The sequence below is a fragment of the Pygocentrus nattereri genome, chromosome 14, assembly GCF_015220715.1.
Source record: "Pygocentrus nattereri isolate fPygNat1 chromosome 14, fPygNat1.pri, whole genome shotgun sequence".
Classification (NCBI taxonomy): Eukaryota; Metazoa; Chordata; class Actinopteri; order Characiformes; family Serrasalmidae; genus Pygocentrus; species Pygocentrus nattereri.
Genome location: NC_051224.1, coordinates 13,832,572 through 13,851,278, shown reverse-complemented (window position 1 = coordinate 13,851,278; position 18,707 = coordinate 13,832,572). Strand labels below are relative to the sequence as shown.

The 18,707-nt window shown below is 38.4% G+C and overlaps 1 protein-coding gene across 1 annotated transcript in view; it reads right to left on the bottom strand.

The window, feature by feature from the left end:
- The window catches only part of crhr1 (corticotropin releasing hormone receptor 1), a 164,887-nt gene that overhangs the window by 108,215 nt on the left and 37,965 nt on the right, over positions 1-18,707 (bottom strand). The window lies entirely within an intron of this gene.

Here is an 18,707-nt window from a genome sequence, read left to right as displayed (position 1 = left end):
CTATTTGCTGTTGTTTATGGTAGTCGTCTCTACTTGGAATTGATGGAAGACTGTAGTAGAAAGTATAGGGCATCTGAGTGGGTTATGTAGTAAGAGTTCAAACACACTGAACCATTTAGAAGTCACAACGCCACCAATGATTTAAATAAATAAATATCATCTACAATGCAGATTAGTTTTTAATTGCTATGAAATTGGTTTTTGAAGTAACAGATTTTTTTTTTTATTTATAATTTGAATTTGAAAGTTTTTGTTAATACACTTTTGATTTGCATGGCATTTTTTGGACAAAAACACAAACATGAACATGTCATTACGGAGTGTAAACTGAATAAAAACGCAATTCATAATATAATAATTTTGTAATTAATTACACTTAAGTCAACATAAATAAAAACTTTTCATGTGGTACCAAGCAGTAAATTTATTAATTATTTTAGTCAAACGAATCAAAGCAAAATTGTAGTGTAGAGGAACAGCTCAAGCTCCTCAATGTGAATAAAATATCTAATTTCATGTGTTTGCTGTCATAACAAAATCTTCAAAATGGTAATTTTACAGGACCAAAGGTTCTTAACTTGTACATTAATATAAAATATTAAGTTGTTGTCCTAAGGTGTGCTGATTTACCATATTTTAATATGGCTGTAACAATAATAATAATACAAATAAATGTGCAATGTAAAAATGGCAATGATAACTGTAGACGTTCAAGGGACTAATTTACTGGAAGACATGCTGTGGAACATACTGTGCTTTGGAGGTATTTTATGTGTATTTCAGTGGCATTTTGTTTTAAGTTAGCTACCTGGTTACAGGTTGGAGAGAGCAGATAGCAAGCATTATATCCCAGAGCTGTACTGACGAGTCTACTTTACTGTAGTTACAAAAAAAAAAGTCACTCATTTCCATAATGAGAATAAAACACTTATGAACAATAAACAATTTTGCACCTCATGTTTTAGGTCTATTGACAGCTGATGGCAGGATGGAGTGGGTGGAGACGGGTGTCAGGGCTGATGTGTGACAGAAGGATAGCAGCAAGAGTGAAAGGGAAGGTTTACAAGACAGTAGTGCGTCCTGCGATGATGTATGGTTTGGAGACTGTGGCTCTGTCTAAAAGACAGGAGGCTGAGCTGGAGGTGGCGGAGATGAAGATGCTGAGATTTTCGTTGGGAGTGACAAGGCTGGACAAGATTTGAAATGAGCAGATCAGAGGGACAGTGAAGGTGGAGCAATTTGGAGATAAAGCCAGAGAGGCCAGGTTGAGATGGTTTGGACATGTGTTGAGGAGGAATAGTGGATATATTGGGCAAAGAATGTTGGAGATGGAGCTGCCGGGTAGAAGGAGAAGAGGTAGACCTCAGAGAAGGTTTATGGATGTAGTGAAGGTGGACATGGAGATGGTTGGTGTGAAAGTAGAGGAGGCAATGGATAGGGCAAGATGGAGGCAGATGATCCGCTGTGGTGACCCCTAAAGGGAGCAGCCGAAAGAAGAAGAAGACAGCTGATGGCATACTATCAACAATAAAGTATACATAAGCCTACTATGTATGGCACTAGGCATCTATGTCCAAAGCAAATGGTTGAAGTTTTTTTTCTTTTTGTTTTCTCTCCAATATTCTACAGTTCCTAACCAACTAGCTAGGTGAGTAGTCTATAGGAGCTAGTACAGCTCAGCTATGTTCCTGTCATCGAGAGAAACAGTAGAGCATGCTATTGTTCTATTTACATGTTAGTGTTAGGGAGAAAAGGTATCAAAGCGTTTTTCCATGCCTATTTGTGGGATTGGTGTAAAACAGTGGTATTACTTTAACCAATGGTGTTATGCAGCCATGTAAATGTTGGCATGGTGATAGCATCTGCTGAAAGTTTGTGATTACTTAAGGAGAATGTCTTTCATTTAATTAAGGTGGAATAGATGAGGGTGCAAGATGCAACTCTATGCTATTGAGCATGAAACCTAGAGAGAACCTGGTTTCCAAAAGGGTAGACCTAGGCCCCTCAGCACCCCCCTCCACAAACCCCCCCCCCCCCCACACACACACACACACACCTTCACCCTCTGTGATTAGTGCTACTGTGATGTGGCCTGGCACGTGGATAGTCATGTGGACTATGAAACTATCTAACAGTGGAGCAGTTTTGGCAACAGTACACGAAAAATGGGTAGACAAAAGGTACATTGCATGCTTTAATCTTTAACACTTACAACTCCCACACAGGCTTCCCTGTTACAAGACACTTACAAAACAGGAGCACAATATAGAGTCCTCTGTGCCAGTATTCCTCAGGCTCAGTGAATTGGCTCTTAGAACCATTACAAACATGAAACAATAATTAATGGAAGAGGATCCAGATTTTTTGACTGACAAAATGATTGTCCGTTAACAGCAAGTGGGTATTTAGAGCATGCTTGGAAAAGTGAGGTTTTTTTTTGAATGAATGAATGAATGAAAGGAAGAGATGAATGCAGCCATTACAAAACAAGAGAAGTGTAATTAATAAGACCTCAGGGACACAATAACTGAGCTTTTGTGTGATCTTTTCATTGAAGTGCATTTCAGTGTCATGAAAGTAACCGTGCTTAATGATTTGTGATGCAGTACAGCAGGGATGCCGTCCCTGGGATGTTGCTATCTTAATAAAGTATAGGACACTTTTATGGGTCTCTGACAGAACTTGACCCAATGCTCTTAACGTAATAAAACTCAAAAAAGCCTGGAGTCCCATAACTTGCTTCACAAGGGCAAAGTGGCATGATGAATTGACCTATCAGTGCTTCCAGGGCTCCTGAGCAATCTAGTATCAGTCCAGAGCTTTTCTCCACTGTCCTGCATGTCAGTCCCTGGCCCAATACATGATTAGAGAGTCAGCATGGCATACGCATTCTAATTTCTTAGCGTGGCCGGAATGCCGCTGGAGGTTTGTCGAGGCCTCAGGGGTTAGTGGCAATGTTTTAAATGGCAGTAAAAGCTGCCAGTAAGACATGCTCCTTTGTATGGAGCAGAAAGCTTGAGAAACAGTCACCCAGGGATGGAGCCACAGGGGAAATCTAGTGAAAATCTAGATGTATTCTGGTGGTCCTTGTAAACTCATAAAGCTTGGTCAGTTGACCTAATTACCAGTTGTTTGTATTCTGATGGTCAACTGATACATTTATTGTGTAAACCAGGGGCACCTAATTTTGTTTGAAGGTATGAGAGCTAAGGTTTTTTTTTCTTTCAACTTTAGTCTTAGTAATTACTTGTGTCATTGTAGCATGAAAATACATCTAATATGTTAAATCATTGACCAAACCTTACTTTTCTTTTGAGGAATTTCTGCTCTTTTGTTTATAGGAGGTTGAAAAGTACATGGACAAATTAATTTTATAATTTTGTTAAACTTGTTCCTTCCAGCCAGTGACTGCTGGGCTGGGCTTAGATTGTGTGTATGTGTGATATTAAACATTTTTTACAGCTAAAACAAGTTTAACATCAAACTTTTCTTTTCAGGGAACTTCAAAGAACTCTTGAGGGATATATTTGTACACTTCCAAATGTCAGTCTTAGAAATTGGTTGCATTTTCTGCTTCTTGTAATATAAAAAGTAACAGCCAAAAAGTGGTGTAGAGGTCCAGGGTTTCCTTTTCTCAGTGACTCCATAGCATTGTGTTGAATTATCTTTTCAGAGTGGAAGGATGGACAGAAATGCAGGATTTTTTTCAGATCTGAAGCAATAGCTTGATTCTCCTCTCTTTTAAAGATAAAAGATTTATATGCTGTTTATCTGATGTAGACAGTTTTGGTGGTCAGCCAAGTCTTGCATGCTTGATAAGAGTTCAATTTTCTCTGCTTTTTTTCAATAATTCTTTGAACTCTAGTTCTGGAAATTCAGTGTTTTCTGAATTGAAACTTATTTATTTGAACCCTTATAAAGAACTGTGGCTTGTTTGTGGCCTCTCCTTGAATTCCTAGAATTGCCACTTCTCTTGCCTGGGTCCTGACCTCCCTCCAGGAAAAATGGCTTTGTAGAGTGGCGTGCTGACAGCCTCTGATACCCCCCCCCCAACACAATTGGCCATGTGCTGGTGAATGAGAAAGAGGGGCAAGAGCAAAGTGCGTCCCGAATTTAGCCCCTAGTGGGTTTTACAAGCTGGCAGCATCAAACTCGACTTTCAGTTCTTTCAGTCTGAAACATGTGCTTCGAGCCTTGATCGGCTTCTGCCTGAGGCTTGTCTAGAAACTTCTTAATGTCTCATCATTTTTCTGTTGTCTCCCTTTTGGGTTCCGTGTCTCTCTGCTTCCTGCTTTGTCACTTCTTGTGTGGGTCTCTTCTCACATAACAAGCAGGGAAGTTTTGTGTATATGGATTCACGCATTTCCAGTTGCTAGGACACGCCTTGCGAGGTTTGTTTACACACAAAGTAAATTACTGGTATCTGACTTAATCTTTGACACTCAAAATGACTGACTACTGTATTTCTTCAGTTGAGCATGTGCCATCATGTCCTCCGTTATTGAAGTGACTGTTTATCTATGTGCCTGTGCCATCTGCTATGTTTCCATGCCACATTTTGTCCTAACATGGCTAGCTACATCTCTCTCAAAAAATTCCACTCTGAAAAAGCCCCCTCTGGTTTCTTTCTCCAAATGTACATATGGTGGAAATTACAGCACAGCGATTCAGATGAGAACTCTCTTAGTAAGCCCTCAGGGTTTTATATATATATATATATATATATATATATAAATATATGCTTATTATATATAAGTGCTTGAGCAAAAAAACAGTCCTGTGGGTTTGCTTTTGTGTGCGCTGCTTGGCTTCGTTCATTATACAAGTTCATTATATGGTTACTTTCGCTTGTCACAAGTTAACACATATGGTAGGTGATTACATGAAGTGCCTCTCCATCATACTGACACGGATGCAGAGTGTGTGTATGCATTAGTGTGCACACTAAACTGAGGATGTTCACTGGATAAGCAAGCCTTTTCCCTTGCTTCCTTAAATGCAGTTTTTTATTTCCTTTGCTGGGAGTGTTTAACCCTAAAGGTCAGCAATTTCTGCTGATTAATCTGCTGTTTTATGAATTCTCAATGACATTTGCTATTAGTGACCTGCAAACTAACAAACATGAAAATTGCGGTGTGCACCTCATATGACGCCCCCATTAAGTCTATACGAAGTGTATTCAAGATTATTTACCAACCTGATGTTTGAGCAATTGCTGACCCCTCTGCTGGCCTCCCTGGCAAGTCACATATGCATATTAAGCTGCATATCATCATTTGTCTGATGTTTGATTACCTCAGGTACAAGGGCTGTCACCAAATTTTCTGAATTTGATTAGATAATCGATTGTAAAAGGTAATGCTGATTTTTATAAAAAGCAGCACTCCTGCTGCTGTCTGCTACATGAGTTGCTGTGTGGACCTAATTATCAGAGGGAATTTCAGAAGGAATTTCAATTTATGTTTGAAGGGGAGTTTCATAACTTATATTGACAGTTTTCAACTCGTTTATAATAGAATGAAAATTCAGTTATGGCTTTTGCTTTTGGTGTGCCACCCTATTATCTTTAATGGCCCCATTTGGCCACAACTATGAACAATTTCTAGGGGTCCCACTGACGCAAATATTTTAGGCATGCAATATTAATCGTCATGGTGTATGTTTCCATTGCTTGTTAGCAACAACAGCCTTAAAACCCTGTATGAGAAACCTTTAGACATTAAACATTTCTCTAGCTGATCATCTACTTTCAGTGTAAGAGAAAGTTAAAATAAGATTATCACTTTAAATGGGAAACAGCAAATGGCTGCAGGTTATTAGGGGGGAGTCCATGCACTTCATGTGTACCCATGTAATAAGCATGTGTGACAGCTAATTCCCTGACCACATTAACAACCATAAACAGTATTCTGACCATCTGACCATGTGAGCTGCTGTTTATTGAGCCTGTGTTCTGTTTTCTCACCAGGAGAGTCAAGGGTTCTACTTTAGTCTTTAACAGGGGACATCTATAAACTGCAGAATGAGGAAGAGGCTGAACAATGTAAGGATGAAGGATAAATTCACAGCTCAGAAAGAGATATAGCTCTTGTGCCTTCCCAGGGGTTTTAAAATATAATGGCTGAAATTAAATGTGGAGGTGCTTTGTGCAAATACAATGGGAGATGAAAGCTCTAGTCACGGCAGCTTTAGATAAGGTATTGGTCTGGTAAACAGCTGGGGCTCAGAAATGATTAAACTGTGGGGCACATTTGGGAAATACTTGACCTGCTGAATTGGTCTACGTGCCTTTAAGTGGCCTGCTGGATCAAGTGAGACCTTTTCCTGATTTATTTCCAGATTTTATTTTAAGGATGATAAAGGTATTTGTATTGTTTCATTTTGTTTCACTTAATTAAGAGTGAGTAATTAGGAGGCAGTACCACTAAATGAGGCATTAGTTAGTGACAGTCTGCAGATAATTCATGCTGGTGGGGGGTGATCAATTTAGCAGGCCAAAGAACGCTAACAGTGCAGTATAACAAGTATTTATCACTGCAGTATAAACCCCTGTCCATTTTATATGTTTCTGCCAGGTAGAAGGAAAAAAGTTCATAATTGTTTTTCCCCTCTGTTTCTGGCAGCAGTTTGTTAATTTATATTGAAATTTTGTTAACACTTCTGAGGGCCATTATAATACCACTGAACCGCTCTTATTAATGGTCTTTTTAACAAGCCACTAGTTGATACTTAACTGGCTGCTCTTTACTACTTTATAAAACAAGAGGCAGTGTGAATTACTACCTTCTTCGGTATAAATAGTAACTAGATATCCTCCCTTCAGATTATGGGGCCAGTCTATCTTTATTTGGAGTAAACATGTGATTTATTGAGAGATTGATGAGAACAAACACACAACTCGTGCTTTGTTAAGACACTCTGAAGAAACCATGCCTATAATGAATTAGATTTTACAATATGTAAGAGTTCATAATACGTACATTTTATATGGACCCAATGCTCAGGTAAGGGTTGTGCAAAAATATGTATGATACAGAAATAAAAGTGCTCTGTGAAATGTTTTGTTCATCCTGTTTGCTATTTCATTAGGATATAATGATCATCCAGTCAGTTACCAACTGCTGGCTTGTTAGGGCTTAATAAGCACATTACAAGAGTATTATATCCCCCTATTCATCAGCAACTGAAAGTTTCACTTTTCATCCCAAGACTTCTTTTTTTGATATTGACATGTTAAAGTAAAGAGTTATTACTCATTATGAATTTATAATTGTTTCAAGAAATGCCATCTTAAATATTGAATAAATATTTTTGTCAGTAAAGTAATTTTAGTTGTTAACTATAAAACACATTCACTGCAGAGCTTTGGCTTTAATTTGAAAGTATTTGCATCCTAATCAGGTGAACAGTGTAATAATTATGACCCTTTTTATACACAGCCCACTCCTTTCTAGGGGTCCAAAAGTAGTTAGTTGCTCAGCTGTTGGGTTGGTTGTGTTATTTTCTCATTATTTTACTTCTAATAAACAAATAATATAAGGTAATATAAAGTCCAGAGAGCTTTACTGCCAGTGACGCAAGCCATCATTGGGCTGAAAAGTCAAACCAACCCCACCAGAAAGATTGAAAAACAGTAGATGTGGCCAAATCAACTTTTTTGATATATTCTTAAAAAGAATGAACATGCTGGTAAACTGAGAGGCAGCAAAGGGCCCAGAAGACCATGGGAAACAACTATGGTGGATGACAGAAAATTTCTTACCCAGTTGAATTAAAACCCCTTTACAACAGTTGACCATATCAAGAACACCTTCAAAGACACTGGCAAATGAGTCATAGTCAGCAATTGAGAGGACACTGTACCGGAGTAAATACAGAGGCTTTACTAAAAGATGTACACTTCTGAGCCTTAAAAAAACCACACACACTGTGGACTGTGGGGGGAAACCGGAGTACCCGGAGGAAGCCCACGCAGACATGGGGAGAGCATGTAAACTCCACACAGAAAGGACCCTGGTCAGCCGGCTGGGGAATCAATCCCAGGTCCAAACCCAGCGCTACCCACCACACCACTATGCCTCAAAAACAGGAAGACCAAATCTTGGTGAATTGAAGTAGGTGGTTCATTATCATTCCCTCCCAGTATTTTGAGCTTTACGAGTGAAACACCTGTAAATGCATAAGCAGTTAGGCAAAAGCACGAAAGACTAGCTGGTTTTGTCTTTTTATAAGGCTGTCACATTTGTATATTAAATCATGATGGCTGTTTTTCAGTACTAAAATAGGGTTTGCTATGGTGCAAAACATGAGTAGATCTGCCTTTAAAGCAGAGTTTAAGGCCTTTTTAGTGCTGCTCACTGTGTTCTTCTGGTTGGTTATTTTTGAGGGCAGTTGAGTCCACTTTAACACTTGACTAAAGTGTTACTTCTATTTCTGGCAGATCACACTATATTGCACATGAAGCATTTATGAGGAATAGATGAATGATTGATGACAGGCAGGAAGTATATGTGATAGGCAGCTTATGCTGCTTCCTCACTGTTTTATATTGAATGAAGTGATCTGTAATCATTAATAACTTGTCGCAACATTGTTGGCAGTGGAGATATGTAGTAATTGATGACTGACATAGCAATATGTGAACAGGAGAATAGACATTTTTCTTTGTGTTAATGTGCTAACACAGCTTCTTTACATCTGAGGACTGTCTGTTTCTCATCTGCAGTAGTTAAAAATAGAACCACCTATTCTTTCAGTGTGATCCAGATGAAAATGCTCTACTTCCTCATAATGCGGTTAGATTTTATCAGCAATATGTCATATGGTAGCGAGTGTGAACTCTTGTTATATAAGAGAAGGCAGTTAAGAGGAACAGTTCCATACAGTAGTTTTCAAGGAGTTTTAATGGAAATGACACCTTCAGCCTAAAGAAGGAAGCTGTCATTGTGCTTTAGATGCCTGAATTATGCGATAACAAAAGCGCGAGTTACTTAATTTGAACTATTTCTTACTTGTAGTTCAGTTAACCAGTCAGAGATGTCCCATCAATGATTTCATGAAATTAAGAGAAAAGTATTGAAAGTGCGGCCTGTAACCTCTGATAGAGAATATTAATGTGATTTATTACTTATCTAATTATAATTACATTAATAGATTTAACTCTAAATGCTATCAATCCATGACTTAATTACATTTTTATCAGATCAAAATTTTGTTACTATCTGTACATACTTTGATATTTTTACACTACAATGGCAGGAACTTAATGTTTGATATAAGTGCCAGGTCATTAGTGGTACCACAACCCCAAATGTGGTGGGACTAAACCAAAATAATCATCCGGGCTACCCTGTGCTATAACAGTGGTTGACTCACTGACTGGAGATGACTGGGACACTGATTACTGACTAAAATAAATTTAACACTTTGTACAGTCGCATGCAAAAATTTACATATTTGGCTGATTTTCTAAGGGAAAATAAGAACACATCGTTTACAGGGAACATGTATTGGAATATGGCATTTTTTGCCATTTTATTGCAAAATTTCACTTTGTTTGCTTTGTTTAACATATTGGAAAAGATAAAACATACAGGGTAAAATGTGCCAGAACTTTTGTGTATTGCAAAAGTTTGTGCACTGCAGTTTAAAAAAGAAAAAAGTGAACTGCTGCAGTCCGCTATTTAAACATGCAGGTGTCACTGGGAAGATCTGCCTCTTAGCTTAAATGGAGATTTTGGTTCTTTGACTGTTCATGCCGACAGGTCAGTCGTCCAGTTTGGAATTGGCAGTCTGAACTCAGTCAAAAATGGTGGGACATCACCCTAGTGCTTTGAAAAATGGCGGTCGGTCAAATGTCCACTTGCCCCTGTTGTTTCAATGGCCATTTACCAGGTCATAACAGCCCATTGATGTACAAACAACTAGGGTACAAAACGTTGCAAAATACAAAATAGTTTGGGCACCCCGATCAGGTTTTGTTGGTTTTAGGCGTACAAATAAGTGCACATTCTCTACAGAGAACACATATTTTAATGCACAACTACTGTTTTTTTTCTGAATTTCACATTTGTGGCAAAAGTGAAACATAAAACCTGGCCTGTGTAAAAGTTCTGGCACATATTTTATTTTTTGATGTCAATCTCAGCAAAGAAATAGAAATTGAATGGGAAAAAAAAAAAACATTTGTACAATACATTTGTAGAGGATGTATTACATTAATGTTGCTTAGAAAAACAAATGTAATTTGCCCAAGGGTATTAAGCAGTGAATATAACAATCTTAGACTACTATGGGCTAGTACATGTTCCACAATTGTTTGGTTATAATGAAAAATCTATGAAACGTTAATCTCTACGACCTGAGATTCTGTAAGCAAGGAAAAGACATTGACAATAAACAATGAAAACCTCTTCTGATTCCTCCAACAACACTATGATTTTTTTGAAAATGTCCAGGATCATTTTAAACTCCTCTTAACAAAATGCTTGCCTGCTTAGACTTCTGCGTGTGCTCTCTGAGAGAGTCTAGCTGAGCTAGTGAGTGGTCCTCCCTAACCTGCTTATTGTGCTTTGTCTGATGTGACTGATTAAGGAAAAGTGCATGTAGACAAAGCTCTATTGAATAAAGCATAAATGAAGAACAGCCTCTAACTCAAATCCCTTGATCCTTTCTGCTGTACTCTGAGATTGTGCAACACCTTGCTCTAACTGTGGCTCTTTAAAATATTCAAGCGCTTATTGTGTGCATTAAAATTTGATTCTGCAGCAGGTCTTTTCTGAGCAGACACGGCAAAAGCCACCACTCAGAAAGTGGAAGCATGTGTCAAGATCTGATGTCTCTGTCTCATTCTTGCTGTTTCTCGTCCTTTCTTTTGGTTGCTTCTCCTTTTGCTTCTTTCCAGCTCTCTGTCCCTTTTCTGTTGAAACCCACTGATGAACCTGCAATTTTTGCAGGAAAATCCACTAGACAATAGGCCCAGTGTTATGGAGACATTCGATTATGCTGCTGGTTCTGTGGGATTTTGACTGAGCTGGTTTAGGAGCGGATCACCAGACTTGATCTCCAGCTTCTCATTGCTGCCATGGAGAGTTCATGATGAAAGCTTCTTTGGGTTCTCTATTGTAGCTGAAAACCGCTGGCATATCCCAACTTCATGTAGAGTTTTAGAAATGAATAAAAATGACAAAGGTTTTCCAAATAGACCAACTGAAAATCAGTTGAACATTTATTCAGTCTTTTATTTAAGCATTGTTTGAAGTTCAAGGAGAACATGAAGTTCAGTCACAACCCACACACCACTCAATATGAATGCTTCAGTTTGATGTAAGTCATCTGCAGTTAATGTTCTTGCACTTTGGTGTTTGAATTGCCCTCTGGCTTTTGAGGGAAGGGTTTCTTCAAGACGTGTCCAGATTTAGTCTATTATAATGTGCGGACTGAATATGCACAGGCTCACATTATAATGTGGTACTTTTTGTTGTCCAGTGTACTTTTTCCAGTGTAAATTTAATTAGGGGTGTGGGGTGCTCTAAACTTTCACACTGCTTTTAAGTTTCAGTGTGCATGTGTCCATCTACACACAAGCCATTTACCTATATGCTCAATGACTAAAGGACCTGAATATGGGCTGAATGCATTACGTAACACAAGTAATAGTAATACAAGTAAAGCACTCACTTTAGAAATGCATTCATTGGCCATTAAGTGTAAAAGTTGAAAACTTGAATGAAAAGATGAGAATAAAATCATATAATGCATATACTGATATGATGGACTGATATGTGGCTGTTGTCATTATTTCATAAATTCAAATAATGTTTTGATATCTTCATACTTGCAGTCGGTTTGAATGGGGTGGCTGTAGTGGCCACCCAAATGCCACCCCAAGCTTTCTGCCAAATCATTGGCTTCCACCTTGCTGTGGGGCAGGTATTTGCGCCTTTAAGAGGAGAGTTGTTTCACTATCGGCGATCAGCCAAACAACTGTCCAACCTCTCTGCAACACAGTCCCACTCCTCTCGCTCGTACACATTCACATACATTTCGTCTGTCCAGTTTGCCTTTAAAGGGAGAGTGGTTTTGCTATCAGTGATCTGCAGAACAACTGTCCAACACCTCTCTAACATGTTTACAGTAAATCGGTCTCCTCAGAAGTGCAGATATCCCTGCATATACACCACTACAATAATGCCCACATGTGCTTACAGGCAGTAGCTAGAGCTATTACTGACCATCGAGCAGTAAATACCACATGCAGTAGCTATCACACTCACACATACAAAGACCAACATAGGAAAATCTAACATCTTCCTACCTTACTGCAGCTAAAATCACAGAACGGAAACACACCAGCTCTCACAGGAGAACTTCAAATATTCTGCACCTTTATTTTATGTTCAACTTCGAGCCAGAGCAGAAACACACAAGAGAAGCCAAGCTCTTTGGAGTCTGATTTGACCCAATTTTTATTTTTCATGTAAAGCAATACCATGTAGACTGGGTCTTACAAGCTTCAGCTTGAGTCTCTTTCAGAGGAGCTAAGCTCTCATTGCTGTCCCATAATTTGAATGCTGAATGTCCTGCTTTATGTATAGGTGTAATTACGTATGTTTACTATACACCTGTAGGGTCCAGTGTTTTTGCTATATTTGTTATAACTATGTTTTAAATCCATCTTATTGATTAACCTTTTTATATAGGCCTTCTCTTCAAGAACACACATTTAAGCTGTTAAATTACATGCTGTAGTGGTTGTGAAACCGAGAGCTGGTTTAGTAGCGCATCAGACATGTTTAAAAGAATTGTAGCCTTAGCCTCTGCTGTGTTGTTGAATGCAGAACAGTTTTTTCTGAACATGCCTGAACATGCATTCAGACTGTTTGTTTCCCAGCATTTTAAATGGTTTTAAATGTTTGAAACATTTGTTCAGTCATAATAACAATAATAGGTCACTCCTGTCTGGCCTAAATAATTTGAATACCAGAGTACTCATTTGTTACATTGGCACTTGATTTTATATTTAGTATTCAATAGCCTCATCCAAAATATGCTGCTGAAACTACATCATGTATGATTAGCAAAGGTCTTCATAGAACAGTGATTGTTAATATATTTAAAATGTTATAAATAAATAAATTATAGTTGATTTAGAAGGAGTTCTGACTCCTTCACATTACTGCTTAATGTAGAAATATCAGCTCTTTTTCTGCTGTTGTTTTTAAATGAAACAGTTTACAATAGGTTTAGAACTGGGCAGCACAAGCAGCAGATCTTTTTTTTTTTTTTTTTTAAATGACAAGTTTTTCACCTCGGAGTCAGAGAAGCTATGTTAGTACAGCAAAGGAGCTGCTCTGCAATTACCACACCAACAAATTTTAGTATCATTAGGTACAGTTTAGAACACATAGTGGAAGTATGTGATTTGACTGGATCTCTGTGGAGTTTTTGCTTCACTCACCCTTGAAATTTGGGGAAAAAAATATAATTACTAACAGTTAATGTTCTTTTCATTTACAAATAGACACGATGATTGCATTTAAAGGTTAGGATGATTGAGTTAAAAGGCGGAATTAACCATTTCTATCTGAATAATATGATAAATTGTGTTGTAATCAATACAGCAACCAAGAACTGGGCTATTTGATGCTCTTTAATTAGGTACATTTGTGCATGTCATTGTACAGTTTTTGAACATTTTACAAATGCATCCAAAGCAGTTCTTTCAGGGATGTTGTACAGTTGTTGCAACATTGTATACAGAGTTCTTGGTGTGTGGTCAGTTGCTGAGGTCGAGTAGGGAGACTGACGCAGCTGGAGGCTGTGCAGACTGTAAAATGGGTAATCCTGCCCTAACAATAGGCCCTAACATGCAAGAACACCACAAACATGCCCAAGCTCCTGCTGCCTCCGCTAGCTTAGCCTGCTGCTAGAAAAGCTCTGCCACAAAAAAGCTTGACTGGCAGGAGCTGACGGGCTCGGGTCTAATGCAATAACACCCACGAGTCAAGCCTGTATTCTCCCCAGGCAATACCAACACAGGGACTTCCAGCAAAGACCTTGGCATACAGGCAGCAAAAATCCTGGGGATTGGTTCTCTCTTGCTGGTCTGAGCCCTTGACAAGAGGACACATAAAGCTGTCATGATCTCTTTGAGTCATCTGACAATTCGAGTCACATCAGATTTAAGAGTGTTAGTCAAAGGCACTATCAGATGAGTTCGGGAATAGTTGAATGGGTCATTTGGATTGGGTATATATCCAAACACGTTGCTGTTGGGCTAATCCTTAGATTTCTAGCATTATTGCTTTTGTTTTGCTATAATATTCAAATGTAGTTACATGGTTATGCTATGAGTTACTTTCAGCTTAAAGCCAGTGCTTCTAACATTTTTCTCTCTGCAAAACAAGACACACAAAAAAACTTTTGTCATGATATGAATTTAATCAAATATCGTGTCTTCTACTTTGAAATGCAACTATGGTCTCCACTGAAAGTTTAAAATCTGCATGCCTGACAGAATTTCTCTGCCTGTTTCAGTGAGCTATGAGTTACAACAGTGCTACACCTTGCTTTATTAACCCTGATGATAAATTCAGCTTTAGCCCTCTGTTACACACACGCAGAGAGCAAGGTATGACACAATTTGACTTCACTTTTCGTTCATAAAATGGACCTAAATTATGCATGTGGGGTCCATTTGGATATGGAAATAATGTGTCTAAGAAACAGGATTTTTATTTTATCACTAAAGAACAAAGTAATTTTAAAATAATCAATTGGCTTTAATTTTCAAAACTGATGGCCACTAATGCTGCTTACACATTAAATACTAAATGTTACATTTCCTGAGTGAACAAAAATGGCAAGTTATCCATATTGAGTGGATGAAAAATGCTGAAAACTGTTCTAAGAGAAATCGTTTGATGTAGAAACGTGTCATCCACCAGCTGAATCATGTCAAAGTGTGACTAAGTTCAACCTTTTTTTACTGGTGTATTCACACTCTCTCCTTCTCTCCTCTCTCCTCTATTCTATTGTCATTAAAAATTTCTTTATAAAGTGAGTTTGTTGCCCTGAGGCAACAGTGAACAACACAGGGCTAAGGTCAAGAGCTCAGATATTTTTTCATTATGTATTTAAGCTGCTTTATTTTGTTAACTAACTTCTTAAGCTCAATCTCAAAGCTGGTGGCTGAGAGGCTGCTTTTGAACTCTTCAGGGATGCCATGCACAAAGGCAAGCAGCAGAGAGCAAAGGAAAATGCAGAACAAAATGAACCCACTCATCTCTTTTGGGGGGGGGGGGGGGGGGGGTTGGGGGGGGGGGGGGGGATGTGAGGGGGTGCATGATGACCAGCTGCTTCCAGAGGCCTGTGCTGCCTCTCACCCCACAGCTGTGTTCAGCCAGGGCAGTTTGCCTCAGCTCTCCTCCAGCATCCATTTATTATGGTTAGGAAAAAGCTTCAGCATCAGACAGTAGGGATTTCAGGATGTAAATTATGCTCACCTCATTCGGGTGTTGAGGCCAATTCTGTTTCAATTTAGCTATTTGTGGGGCTAAATTACATCTGGGAGACTGATTCAGTTCATTACGCGGATGGAATCGACCCTAACTCTGTTTCGTAATGTGCGATAGGCCTTGGCAGCCCATTGATATGTGCCGTGTGTCATCAGTGATGGAAAGAGCACTGAAAATTTACACAAGTAGAAACACTTTTAGATCAGAGAACAATGCTTTGTGAAACTGCTGAAGGAATTTTGATTTTCAAATATATTGGGAATTTTAGTGAATGTTTTGTTGGATGTTTTTCGTCTATGTGGTTGCATGGGAAATGTACATTGTGGATTCCTAATGCAATCAAATCCAAAACACAGTAACTGAAAACGATGGTTTGACCAGAAATCAAATTTGCACAATTTCCTCCTTACCCCAAATATAATCAACCAGCCAAGACATGTTTTGTGACTAAAGTTTGCTTCTTTGGTTTGGGACTGGAGCTACAAGGACAGTGTAGCTAATAAGCTACTAATAAGCTTCTAATAAGCTACACTAATGAAAGTTTATAGCAAACTCGGGCAACAAGATGTTGCAACTACCTTTTAACTGTGTGATGTATCTTTATCCATTTGTATATATGACAGTACATCATACAGTGTCAGAAGGATTATTTAAGATTTCTTAACAGCTTGGTAAGGTTTGAGGTAAGTATGTAGCAATTTAGGCATGTTAATGGGTGGGTATTGACTTCCATTACTTACTGTCTACATTAGCCTCATAACTTCGGTGCAAGCAGACTTCAGACACCACACATCATGGCTGATCAACTACTATTAGGATAAGAGAGAAATTGTGTTAATGGGATTTTGGCCAAACGATGGCTTTAAACGCATGTCATTTTGCATTTGTATCTTAATTCCACTTTCTGGAAGAGGATGCATTCCCCTTTGAGTCTCTGAGTTTCTTCCTCATGCTCTGTTGTTCCTACAGCTGCTGTCCTAGGTAACAAGACAGATGCCGAGTTCAGCACTGTTAGCCTATAATTAACTAGTCAATAAGATTAAGCTGAAACTTCTATGTGAGGTTAGTAAACAAAGCAGAAATTTTGAGTTATGTCAGTGAAGTATAATAAAAAGCACTTTATATAAAAAAAAAGCTAAAGGTAAACTAATATGTTAATGGAAAGATATTTTTGGTCTAAAATCAGAGGTTTTGTATTAGCTTACAGGTTTGTAGTTGATATTTTGGCATGGCAACATTTGACATTTGAAAAGCAGTGCAGTGTGCACAGTGGGCTTGTCCCCAGTGACAGTAAAAACAAATTTACTGCCAGTTTAAACATCTTTCATCAGTTGGATAAATTAATATCCTACATTAGCACCACATTTATTGTACCTAATATGGATGAAGTTGTTATAGAATCATGACCATAGGACTGCAATGATTGAAGCGGCTTATGTCATGGTGTGTATTTTAGGACTTCCTAAAACTTCAGGGTCAGGTTTCAGAAATCAGACAAAACAGCTACGGCTCTTGGCAAAAGCACTGCCTCAAAAGCGCTGCCTCAAAAACATTGGCTCAGCTCGTACAGTTGGACATAAGACAAAAATGCCTCAGGCTAAGCAGCCACAGATAAACCAACCTTAAAAAAGCTAAAGATGTCAGAATATTACAACCGCAACTCTGAGCTTCAACTTACTATCACTTTGTAAGCTCCACGTTCGCTTCATTGTTTGGAACCATCATTAAATTACTGAAATAATAAGTGTTGCTCTTCTTCTTCTTCTTCTAATTATTATTATTATTATTAACAGTAGTAGATATAGCATTGATATGAGTGTATACACCCCCCACCCCCCACATGAACTGAAAAAGAGGTTTTTGTTACTGGCACACTCTCAGTCTGCGGTATAATGCATATTAACCTGCCTCTTACACTGTTAACATTAGTACAGTGTATATACTTCATTGCACTAAAGTTTATTGTACAACTGGGACTCAGTCATTGTTTTCTTAATATGCATTCTGCATGTTTATGATGTGTAAACTGCTGGTGAAAGCTGTACAATCTGATAGACCAAGCACAACCCCCACGATCATCTTCTCCAACTCCACTGGGCTGACAATTCTGTGAAGCATCTGCTGCTGTCTGTCTGACAGGAGTGACTGATAGTGACCTTCGACTGGACCATGCAGCCACACATCACCCACACACACCCACCTTCAACCTCCTAATAACTTCTGGCAACCTGTTCCCTCAGTCAGAGGATAGGGGGATGGGAGATACAGACAGAGAGGTGGGGCGAGAGAAAAGAAAAAAAAAGAAAGAGACTGATAAAGCACCATTGGTTACGGCTGGCAGATTTGGGGGCTCCCCTCTTTTATGCCAATTACAATTAAGATAGATTAGCATACTTGTCATCTCCTTTAGACAAATGGACCCTGTGCACTGATTGAAAAGAAACATATAAGGCTGAGCACTTCAACAGACTTGCAGAAAAATTGTCCTTTTTAAGGAGGCCTGCTTCTTTAGCAGTAAGTGAACCAGTAAAGGAAAGCTGCAGAGTTTTTCAGTTGAGTCTTTCTGCCACATCTGTATTGTCTCCTCAAATACCATGGCCAATTTCAATAATTTTGGCCATGCCTCCTTAGAGAAGAACATAAATTGTTGACTCAAAACTTATAATACAAGCCATAAAATGCATTTTCTGTCTGTTTTGAATGTCCCTCAGGTTTTGCACTATTCATTTGTTTTCTTCAGTATCACTAATTGAACATATTGTTATGGAAATGTGTGTATGATTTTCAAAATGGGGGGCAAACTGTATTTTGGTCTTTATTGGTGAGCAAGTAAGTTGACTCTTGGTGTTTTTATTGTGCAGAAAGACTTCAAATGAAATTCATGACATTTCAACAAATATTATAAGGTGTAACCATTATCCCCTTACAATGCACGTTGTGTAATATGAGATACATCATATAACAACATGAAATAATATACAACTGAATTTTGCTGAAATAATGACGCAGAGGGGTATAATACTATGCTAAAGAATACTGCATAACATAACAAATAACAGATTAAACCCTAGTTTTAAGCCAGAATGCCCCTTTAAGTCTAAATTATCTGTGGTAAGCAATATATATTATAGATGTGGCAGATATGCAGTGTGCAGTATGTGACCAAACTCTGGAGTATTGCTTTAAGAC